A 12,307-nucleotide genomic window follows, 5' to 3' on the forward strand; every position below is an offset into this window, starting at 1 on the left:
ATCATGTTTTCTTACTATTATTTATAATGTTTTTATCCATAATAATGCTTTTTGGAGTAATTCTAATGCCTTTTCTCTCACAATTTGCAAGATACACACCAAGAGGGAGAATTCCGGCAGCTGGAAATCTGGACCTGGAAAAGCTACGTTAGGCTACCTATTCTGCACAACTCCAAATGAGCTGAAACTTCACGAGGATTTTTTATGGAATATATAAGAATTATTGGAGCAAATAACTACCAGAGGGGGCCACCAGGTGGGCACAACCCAGCTGGGCGCGCCCTGGTGGGTTGTGCTCACCCAGGCCCACCTCCGGTGCCCATCTTTTGGTATATAAGTCCTTTTGACCTAGAAAAAAAATAATGAGAGGGATTTAGGTACAGAGCGCCGCTGCCTCGAGGTGGAACTTGGGCAGGAGCACTTTTGCCCTCCGGGAAAGCGATTCCGCCGGGGGAACTTCCCTCCCGGAGGGGGAAATCATCGTCCTCATCATCACCAACAACTCTCCCATCTTGGGGAGGGCAATCTCCATCAACATCTTCAACAACACCATCTCATCTCAAACCCTAGTTCATCTCTTGTGTTTAATCTTGTTACCGGAACTATAGATTGGTGCTTGTGGGTGACTAGTAGTGTTGATTACATCTTGTAGTTGATTACTATATGGTTTATTTGGTGGAAGATTATATGTTCAGATCCAATATGCTATTTAATACTCCTATGATCATGAGCATGTTTATCATTTGTGAGTAGTTACTTTTGTTCTTGAGGTCACGGGAGAAATCATGTTGCAAGTAATCATGTGAACTTGATATGTGTTCAATATTTTGATAGTATGTATGTTGTGATTCCCTTAGTGGTGTCATGTGAACGTCGACTACATGACACTTCACCATATTTGGGCCTAAGGGAATGCATTGTGGAGTGGCAATTAGATGATGGGTTGCGAGAGTGACAGAAGCTTAAACCCCAGTTTATGCGCTATTCCGTAAGGGACCGATTGGATCCAAAAGTTTAATGCTATGGTTAGAATTTATTCTTAATACTTTTCTCATAGTTGCGGATGCTTGCGGGATGGTTAATCATAAGTAGGAGGTTTGTTCAAGTAAGAACAACACCTAAACACCGGTCCACCCACATATCAAATTATCAAAGTAGCAAACACAAATCGAACCAACATGATGAAAATGACTAGATGAAATTCCCATGTACCCTCAAGAATGCTTTGCTTATCATAAGAGACCGTTTTGGCCTGTCCTTTGCCTCAAAAGGATTGGGCTACCTTGATGCACTTTTGTTACTACTATCGTTACTTGCTCGTTACAAATTATCTTGCTATCAAACTACTCCACTACTTATAATTTCAGCACTTGCAGACATTACCTTGCTGAAAACCACTTGTCATTTCCTTCTGCTCCTCATTGGGTTCGACACTCTTACTTATCGAAAAGAGCTACAATTGATCCCCTATACTTGTGGGTCATCACACATCGAGGGCGGCAATGAGCCACCGCTGGAGTACCCGGGGCCCTCCTTCTCACGCCGCCACGGAAGCTCCTGGATGCCGAGGCGCATGGACACACTGTCATCATCGTCCTCGGGCTCCCGCTCCTCTAGGTCGGCGCCGCTCCTCCCCGTCAAGCCCGATCCGCAGGAGACGCCACTCCATCGGTGCACCTGCAGCGACACCCTTGTCATCAACGAGGGTGGTTGCGTCCCTTCCCCTTCCCTCTCCTGCCTAGTCAAGCCGAAGAAGGAGCCGATGGTGTTCCTCCCGTGAAGCAGGAGAACGAGGCCATGGCCGCCGACCTGGAGAGCGGCCTCCACTACAAAAAAGACACATCCGTGACATTTTGGGCCGAACAAATTTTTTTCCTGTCATACTTACGACACTTCTATGACGATAATTGTGACAAAACCCGATATCATCATAGATGTGGTGGGCTCCTACTTCTATGACAAAAAATCATGACAGAAAATGGGTTTTTCGTCCTGGGCAGGCCAGAGACACAGCTGCATGACATTCTTTGGGCCGTCCATGACGAAAAAAATCGTGGTAGAAGCAAGGGCAAGGAAAATTTTGGGGAGTTCCCGGTTACGGTGGGTGGTCGGGGGCCGAGCGATGCGTGTTTCTCTCGTACACGTATGCGTGCGTGTGCGAGGCATTGGGCTCTAACTGAACCCGAGCGAGGCATTGGGCTCTAACTGAACCCGAGCGATTGCACTGCAGGCTACGCGTTACTGAACCCGAATGATTCCTTCGCTACTGCTGCTAACTGAAGCCAATCGATGCTGCCTCTGGATGAACAGTGAGCGTTGCTGGGGGGGGGGGTTGGATGAACAATTTCCGGTGGGGGTGGATGAATAGGACCACGTAATGTTGCCTCTGGATGAACAAGACCTTGATGGATCGAGCCGGTTGGGGCTGGATGAACAGGACCCCGTGGAGGGCTGGATGAACAGGACCACCCCGTGGAGGGCTGGATGAACAGTAGATGGTGGAGGGCTGGATGGACATTAACCCGTGGAGGGGTGGTTGAACAGGAGCCCGTGGAGAGGGCTGGTTGAATAGTAGCCAGTGGAGTAGCGCGCGGTGGAGGCTGGATGAACAGGAGCCCGTGGATGAACAGTCGCAGGTGGAGGCTGGAGGAGGTCGACGGTGGATGAACAGTAGCCCGTGGTGGCTGGATAGGGTCGACGGTGGAGATGAACAGTATCCCGTGGAGTCCCGTTTTGTGGTACGCCACACCCCTCCCGATGAACAGGACCCCTGCTTCGACCGTAGCGCTCCAACACAAGTCCGTTTGCTCTATTTTGCGGTACGCCACACCCCCCGATCAATAGGACCCTCGTTTCGACCATAGGAGGTCCATTTCCTCCATTTTGAGGTACGCCAGACCCCTCCCGATGAATAGGATCCCGTTTCGACCGTGGCCGGTCGAACACAAGGCCGTTTCCTCTGTTCTGTGGTACGCCAGGCCTCGTTTCCATTGGCTGTTCCGTCCAAGCCCTCCCGATGAACATGACGACACATCCCGTTCTGACCCAGCCAGTTGGCTCCCCATGAACACGACGACGACGTTGTTTCTCCGTTCCGACCCAGCCATGTGCACGAGCCCTAGCCGTACGTATGCGCGAGTAGGCGTTTGAGACCCTGCCCGTATGTACGTACATGGCCGTATTTTCTTTCTTGCACACTGGCCGCTGTATGTACGTGTACATGCTACGTGCGCGCCTCTACTACGATACGTGCGCGCCTCTACATCGACCAGTATGTACGTACATGTTCGTGACCAGAATGACAACGCTACGTACGCTTCGACCAGGTGGGTCTCGACTGTCAGGCACTTCCTTGCGTGCGAAGATGTACTTGGTGGGTCCCAGCAGTCAGGGGACGAATCATTTTTTTTGCCCGGACACACTTCCTTGCGTGCGAAGATGTAGCTGGTAGGTCCCAGCAGTCAGGGGGGAAACATTTTTTTCGCGGAACATGGTTGCCCGTCCGGTGGGTCCCTGATGTTAGGTGGAGGAATCATTATTTTCCGCGTAATAAGGGGGCACTTCCTTGCTGCGGCCGTGGACCCAACTGTCAGCCTCTACACGTACAGTCCACGTCCGATGACAGTCGTTCCTTGACCATGTTGACCACACCGCAGAGAGCACTAGGGTGGTGGACGACGGCGAGACCTAGGAAGGGGGCGACGCGGAGCTGAGGAAGACGCGACAGTGGATGCCCACACGTAGAGGAGTATGGAGGTTCACTGGTTCGCTGCGGTGTGAGGCTATCGTCGCCGCAGAATAACAAGGGGGCGTGGGTGAGTAGAGGGATGGCCTGGCCAGCAGTGGGAGTAGTAGGGGGCGGTGAGGCCTCTGCGGCATCGTAGCCAGCCACGGGAGGCAGGAGCACGAGGCATGACCGACGTTGGTTTGGGAGGCTAGAGCAAGAAGACCAGAGGTTGAAGAAGCACTACGGCCGTTGGATGGACATCATACGATCACTGGAGCTAGAATCGTGCATATTGACTAAGTTGACAAAGCCCTCCATCCCCGTCAACTTAGTAGGCCCACAAGTCAGCCTCCCACTATACTAGGTCCCAGCTAGCAGGGGGAGTATTCATTTTTTTGTGCGTAATAAGGAGGCACTTCCTTGCGTGTGAAGATATAGCTGCTGGGTCCGAGCTGTCAGCGGCGGTAACATTTTTTTCGCGAAATACAGAGGCCCTTTCAGTGGGTCCCAGATGTCAGGTGGAGGAATCATTATTTTGCCCATAATAAGGAGGCATTTCCTTGCGTGTGGTCATGGACCCAACTGTCAGCCTCTCCATGTACAGTCCACTTCAGATGCATGTCGGTGGTTGACCACATTGACCAGGCCGTGCCGAGAGCACCAGGGCGGTCGACGATGGCGAGGCCTAGGAAGGGAATGACACGGAGCCAGTGAAGACTCGGCAGTTGTTTTCAACATGGAGGGGAGTACGACTGTACGAGGGTTTACTGGTTCGTCTGCCATCGCCGGAGAATAACAGCAGGTGTGGGTGAGTACAGGGATGGCTAGGCCAGCGATAGGAGTACGGTGGGGTGGTGAGGCCTGCGCGGCAGCACAGCCGGCCTCAGGGAGGAGGGAGCAGGCAGTCCCGCCGACGGTTGTTTGAGCGGCTAGAGCAGGAAGAGCAGAGATTGAAGAAGCACGACGGCCGTTGGATGGACATCCAATAGTCACCGCTTGTGCGTCAACCTTTTTTTGGAAAGCCTCAAATCGAAATAGCATACAACCCATCTGCCATTATTTCTAATAATTTTCAACCCATTTGCTAATTTTTAAGGTTTTTTTGGAGCCCATATTCTTTTTGTTAGCATTACAACCCATATTGTGGCCACGGTTAAAAAATTATACGAAATTTTGCATATTTCGGTGCGGTCCAAACTGTTTTTAATCCCGAAATTTTGAGTCACATTCCAACAGATTTTAAAAATAAATGTATATCAATATAAAATCCAACAAATTGTCCATGCATAAAAATCAATGCAATTTAAAATCTCGAAATGAAAAAAAGATATTTGAAACTAATTGCTGGTTTGATGTGTTTTAAAAATGTACATCCCATTTCTCATTACTGATAGGCCATTTTCTCGGCCAGCCGAATGAAGCTCTCCTCGTCTTGAAAGATTTGCAGCCCAACAGGCCTGAAAAAGCGACTTACTTGGCAAATCACAAAAAAACTGAGTTGTGGCCGTGGACCCAGCTGTCAGCCTCTCCACGTACAGTACTCTTCTGATGGAAGTCGGTCGTTGACCACATTGACCACGCCGCGCCGAGAGCACCAAGGCGGTGGACGACGGCGAGGCCTAAGAAGGGGACGACGCGAAGCCGAGGAAGACGCGGCAGTGGATGCCCACGCGGAGAGGAGTACGAGGGTTCATTGGTTCGGCTGCGGTGTGAGGTTGCCGTCGCCGCAAAATAACAGGGGGTGTGGGTGAGTAGAGGGATGGCCTGGCCAGCGGTGGGAGTAGTAGGGGGCGGTGAGGCCTCCGCGACATCACAGCCGACCACGGGAGGCAGGAGCATGAGGCACGACCGACGCTGGGTTGGGCGGCTGGGGCAAGAAGACCAGAGGTTGAAGAAGCACTACGGTCGTTGGATGAACATCATACAGTAACTGGATCTAGAATCGTTCATATTGACTAAGTTGACAAAGCCCTCCGTCCCCGTCAACTTGGTAGGCCCACAAGTCAGCCTCCCACTATGTTGGGTTCTAGCTGGCAGGGGGAGTATTCATTTTTTTGTGCGTAATAAGGAGGCACTTCCTTGTGTGTGAAGATAGTTGGTGGGTCCGACCTGTCAGCGGGGGGCACGTTTTTTCGTGAAATACAGAGGCCCTTCCAGTGGGTCCCAGATGTCAGCTGGAGGAATCAAAGACTTGAGAAGGCGTACAGAACAAGCTAGTGTACCAATAAAGAGACGTTGCTGAGTTTTAGAAAAAAGAGAGACGTGCTCCTGTAGCTGGTTCGAATCCAAACCTAGACTATGACTATATATGGTGTTATGCTACTCTGCAAGTAATGAAACTGACATATCCAACATTCGATTCTCCTCTTCTCTACTTACTCTGCCTAACATGAAAAGCTCTGGCCGCAACAACCATGTCCGCTGGCTGCTCGTCCACCTGCTCTTCAGCAGGCAACAACCAGATATGCGTCAAGTCGCCACCCGTACCATCGCCTGTGGGTCTCATCACATCCTTGCCGGCACGCGCACCGCAGCCGGTTGCTCATCGCAACATCCTGCCGTTGGTGCGGTGCCACTGCTGCAAATCACGCAGAGTCATCCATCGCGTCTCAACCACAATCCTCAACCCTGGCCGAGTCTTCTACAAATGCCCGAATCATGGGGTAATAATATGTTTAAGTGTTGTTCTGCTGCTTTTAGTTGCTGATTTTTTAATAGTTTGGTTGATGATCTTCCAATTTGATTCGTGCAGAAAAGGGAAGATTCGTGTGATTTGTATTTCTAGGAAGTTGCTGATGTGGGGGAGTGCAACTACGCTGATTATTTGGTTAGCCGAGGAATCCCAATACCAGAAGGTTAGGGTGTTGGACAAGTAACTGAAGGAACGACAGAAGAGGAAGATGCAGAGCAGAAGGTTAAAGATGCAGTTCCTCTGATCATGGCTAAGCAACAGCTACTGAACGGCCTTGACAGCAATGAGGAGATGAAAGAGCTTGTGAAGATAATGGGAAAAATCGATGTGCTCTATAGGATGATTGTCTCTTTATTTGCAGTGTATGTAGCACTCATGATGTATTGAGTGGCTATGACATGAGCACTTTGCTGAAACTAGTAATGAATGAAACCTGTGTAGCAAGTTGGGCGTGGTGTTGTGAACATCTAATGATTTCTATTAACGGAAATCAGGGGGTATCCCCTTTTGCTCGTAAATAAATAAATAGCAGAGGCCCTTTTGGTAATCAGTAAATAAATTAGCAGAGGCCCTGTCCGGTCAGCTTTGTTCTCATTCGGAGACGTCGAGCAAATTGCAGTCCAACAACAAACTATGTCATCAAATTCAAGTTTCACAGCCAAATATGAGTACAACTAAACAACAATGTCATCATGTTTTAGTTGTCATACAATCACCAAACACAAATTAGCATACATAACAAGTGATGTTCTCACATGAAAATACTAAACAACATGTTCATTAGGTTTCAGTTGTCATAGCAAACGAAATTTCACATTGTAGATAAAAAACGTCTTCTGACAGGCAAATATGACAAAAGCAATGTAATCATCATCCGCAGCAGCAGCGTCAACATCTTCGCCATGTGTATCAGTCTGAATCGTAATTCCCCACGGTGTCATCTTCTTCTTCGTCCTCAACGTCCTCGAACGTTGGCTTCTTCTTGATCAACTCTTGTATGTCCACAGCACGACAGGAAATCTTTTCGCCGGCGTCATTGACGTGATGGTTCTCAAAGATATTAGGAACATCTGTGTTATCTTGTACATCAGGAGCAGTGTAAGCATCATCTTGTTGTGCAATTTCATTAAATGAATTCCTCTACTCAAACCTTTGCAATACTCTCCAGTCATCGCTACGTGCAAATGTGTCTTCCAAGAAAAATATCTGTGTTGCTTGATTTGCTAAAATAAAAGGCTCGCTGGTCTGGTACACCGCCTTGACATTGATGGATTTGAAATAATCATCAGCTCCGAGTTTTGCGATCCTGGAAACAGGTTATACCAACGACAACACAACAGAACCACACACCGATGATCCTCGAAACTGGAGATATACTACAACTGAACAATGTCTTTATGTTAGCATACATTTCAATTGTCTCTTTGCCATACGTATCCGTGCTAATGATGGCACTATTTTGTGTCTTCCTGCCTTCGTCTCGTGCAAGGGTGTTGTAGCGCACATCTCCAACAACGCAAGATTCATAATGTCTTACCCGAGTATCAGGACCCATTGCTAGTGAGTAAAGGGCATCATCAACTGCCTGCCCATCCTCTCACATCTTCTTAACCTATGGTTAGAAAATAGACAAGCTGATCATCTTATGTACTCAATATATTAAAAAAATTGACAGTGCAATTCAAAAGCTTACATGGCTCTTGAACCATTTCGCAAATCCTGCCATAACCAATTTGTCAATGTTTCTTGGATTTTGCGGCAGTAACTCCTTTTTGTAGATGCTGCATAACATAGTGATCGCGTCAAACATCTAAATATATAAGAATGTGCTGCAAGTTTAATAGATTACGATGTATAAGCTGCAGTACTTAGCACTTACTTGATATAAGGTAGTATCTCAGGACAATTATTCAACACATACCAAACCATTTTGTCCAAATCTTTAGGTTTGTCCTCTTGTCGACTCTTCCATGTAACTCAAACAGAATAATCGAAAACATTGAGCCTGAGATTGTCTTCACCCACCTCTTTGCTAAGCTGATCAGCCGTTTCAATGTATTTTGAGCAGAATGTCAATGCTTTTGTAGCAATGTAGGCCTCTACAATGGAACCCTCGGGTCTAGCTCTGTTCCTAACATAGCCCTTGAAAGTGCCTAGCCGCCTTTCAATAGGGTACATCCAGCCATACTGTACTGGACCTCTAAGTAGTGCCTCATCAAGTAGATGAATAGCCAAATGCACCATCACACCAAAGAAGGCTGGAGGATATATCTTCTCAAGGTCGCATAGGATAGTTGGTATCTTGTCTCTAAGACGCTCCAAAGCATCTATCCTGATATTTCTACTGCAGAGTTCCCTGAAGAATTTTCCCAACTCTGCAACTGCTCTGTATAAGTCAGGGCGGCCCAATCCTCTAACGATAACAGGTAAAACACTTTGAAGTAGGATGTGGAAGTCATGAGTTTTCAACCCTTGTACCTTATTTCCATCTACACTAACTCTCCTTTCAGGGTTGGAAGCAAATCCATGTGGGAATCTCACACGTGACAGGACCTCGCAGAATTCTTCTCTTTTTACCTTGTCCATGACGTACACAGCTGGTGCCATATCCCATGGTTTACCTTCATCTTGCACCTGCAAATCCTGTCTGATACCCAGGTGTGTCAAATCAATCCTAGATTTTAAGGTATCTTTCGTCATGCCTTCAATATTAAGAAGTGTGCCGATAATGTTGTCACATACACTTTTCTCGATGTGCATCACATCAAGATTATGCCGCAGATCCAAATCTTTCCAATACTCCAAGTCCCACAAAGTGGACCTGCGGGTAAACAATAATATATCTTCTGCCCTGCCATGCTTCCTTTTCCCGCTACCATTACCAGGATGGTTTCCTGGTGTAATATGCCTGACCTTCTCTAATTCCACTTGCAACTCATCGGCGGTGAGACTCTTTGGCGCATCACAGTTTTCATGCTTTGCATTGAACACATGTCTTCGGTATTTTCTAGGATGCGGCTTGTCCTTGACAAGGAAACAGCGGCGTCCAATGTAACAGATCTTGCTAAGTATTGCGTATGACAGCAGATTCCTATCACAACGAACACATGCATTGTAACCATGTGTCGTTCGCCCTGACATAGTGCCCAAAGCCGGATAATCATGGATGCACCAAATTATAACAGCACGTAGAAAGAAATCAGCTGGTGGGCTGCTATATAGGTCTCGAGTGAGAACACCCCTCCATAGCTGTTGAAGTTCCTCCACAAGAGGCTCCAGGAACAAATCAAAATCCTTTCCAGGACCTTTTTGGACCTGGGATGAGCAAGGCCATCATGTAGTTTGATTCTTTGGTGCATACATTTGGAGGCATGTTGTAAGGGATAACAAGCACTGGCCACATGCTATATGTGGCGCTCTGGTGGCCAAATGGGTTAAATCCATCTGAAGCTAACCCAAGTCTAATGTTTCTCGGGTCAGCAACAAACTTTTCGTGTTTCTGATTGAAGCTTTTCCACTCACTACCATGTGATGGATGGCTCATTACATTCTGATCTCTGTACTCCTGGTTCCTAGAATGCCATAGTACATCCTCTCTTATTTCAGCATCATGAAACAACCTCTGCAATCTTGGTGTAATTGGAAAATGTCTCAGAACATTATGAGGAATCCTCTTCACAGCATCGCCATCTTTCCATCTTGATGATTTGCATTTTGGGCATTCACTTAAGTTGGCATAATCCTTCCGGAACAGAACACAATTATTCTTACAAACATGGATCATATCATATCCAATTCCAACTGCATGAAGGAAATTCTTCATTTTACTGTAGGTGTGTGGCAGCTCAGACGCATCTGGGAAAGATTTGCGGAAAGTAGCCAACATCGCGTCGAATGATTTGTTGGTCATCCACTCAGATGTCTTCACCTGAAGAAAGGTGACCATAGCTGAGAATACTGACAGCTTATTTCCTGGGGTGACAGCAACATTGCATTGTTCCAACATGCGGGCCCATCGTTTTTCTTCTGCAGGTGAAAGTTCACGGAATGCACGAGCATTTCATAGCATTGTTTCAATGTTGGTCAAACTCACTGGCTCCGCCACGACCACCACCTCCTCCTCTTCCACCTGAGCATCAGGCAGATCAAGATGGTGATCTGCGGCTTCCACGTAGTCAATAACATTGACGTTCACAGCTTCAGCATGATGAACCCACCTAGTATATGTGACCGACATCCCATACAAGTGTAGATGATTTTGCACAGTTGACTAGGGTCTTGTAACTGAATTCATAAAACTGCTACATGGGCAGAGCACATCTGATTTCGGACCACCGTACTAAGCTCTGATAAAGTTCATGAAGTTTTCAAACCCCTCGACATCTGCAGCGGAGAATCTTCGAGAAGAAGTTATCCAAGTCCTGTCCATCTGTTAGACATACAAATTAGTTCTTGTACTAGATATTACAGGAAAAACATATATGCTTTTTTATGAAGTCCAGAAAAAATACCTAGGTCAATGTCTAAAGCTATGGCAAGATATTTGGACGAGCAGATCTAAGTAACAAAATATATGTAAAGCTAATTCAGCAAACAGATTTGAGTGCCAAATTATGGTTGGTTGTTTCAGCAGTCAATGAGGCTGAGCACACAGCCATCGAACTACCGAAGGCCATCGCAGCAACAAAGATCGAGTATAAAACGATGTAGAGCTATTTCACCTAACAGATTGGCTACTAGACCATGGCAATCTACGTCACAATAAATATATGGTAGGATATTTTAGCAACTAATCGGCCTTAGCATGCCATCTCAGCTAAGCAGATTGAGTGTAGAACATGGCAAGGAAGCTTCTTAAGCAGAGCATATCACTACAAAAAAATACACTTTCGTGATGATACGTGTTTGTCACAGTAGGTTGCATTTTTTGTCATGCATGTACATCCATGATGATTTTATGACAGAATCAAGATAGTCATACCCGTGCTGTCGTAGAAGTGTTCCATGACATTACCAAAATTATCATCACGGAAGTGTCCACTTCCATGACGATAAATTGCGCGTCACAGAAGTTGTTTCGTCAAGGGTGACTGATACGTCTCCAACGTATCTATAATTCTTTATTGCTCCATGCTATATTATCTACTGTTTAGACAATATTGCGCTTTATTATCCACTTTTATATTATTTTTGGGACTAACCTATTAACCGGAGGCCCAGCTCAGATTTGCTGTTTTTTGCCTATTTCAGTGTTTCGAAGAAAAGGAATATCAAACAGAGTCGAAATGGAACGAAATCAACTGGAGAAGTTATTTTTGGAAGGAAAGCCACCGGAAAAGCTTGGAGTGCACGTCAGGAAAGAAGGGAGGTGCCCACGAGGGTGGGGGGCGCGCCCACCCCCCTAGGGCGCGCCCCCTGCCTCGTGGTCCCCCCTTCGGTCCACCGACGTACTTCTTTCACCCATATATACCTACGTATCCTAAAACTTCCAAAGCAGAGAATAGATCGGGATTTCCACCGCAAGAAGCCTCCGTATCCATCGAAAACCAATCTAGACCTGTTCCGGCACCATGCTGGAGGGGGAATCCTTCTCGGTGGCCATCTTCATCATCCCGGTGCTCTCCATGATGAGGAGGGAGTAGTTCTCCCTCGGGGCTGAGGGTATGTACCAGTAGCTATGTGTTTGATCTCTCTTTCTCTCTCATGTTCTTGAGATGATACGATCTTGATGTATCCCGAGCTTTGCTATTATAGTTGGATCTTATGTTTCTCCTCCCCCTCTACTCTCTTGTAATGAATTGAGTTTCCCCTTTGAAGTTATCTTATCAGATTGAGTCTTTAAAGATTTGAGAACACTTGATGTATGTCCTGCCGTGCGTATCTGTGGT

The sequence above is a fragment of the Triticum aestivum genome, chromosome 6A (assembly GCF_018294505.1).
Source record: "Triticum aestivum cultivar Chinese Spring chromosome 6A, IWGSC CS RefSeq v2.1, whole genome shotgun sequence".
NCBI lineage: Eukaryota > Viridiplantae > Streptophyta > Magnoliopsida > Poales > Poaceae > Triticum > Triticum aestivum.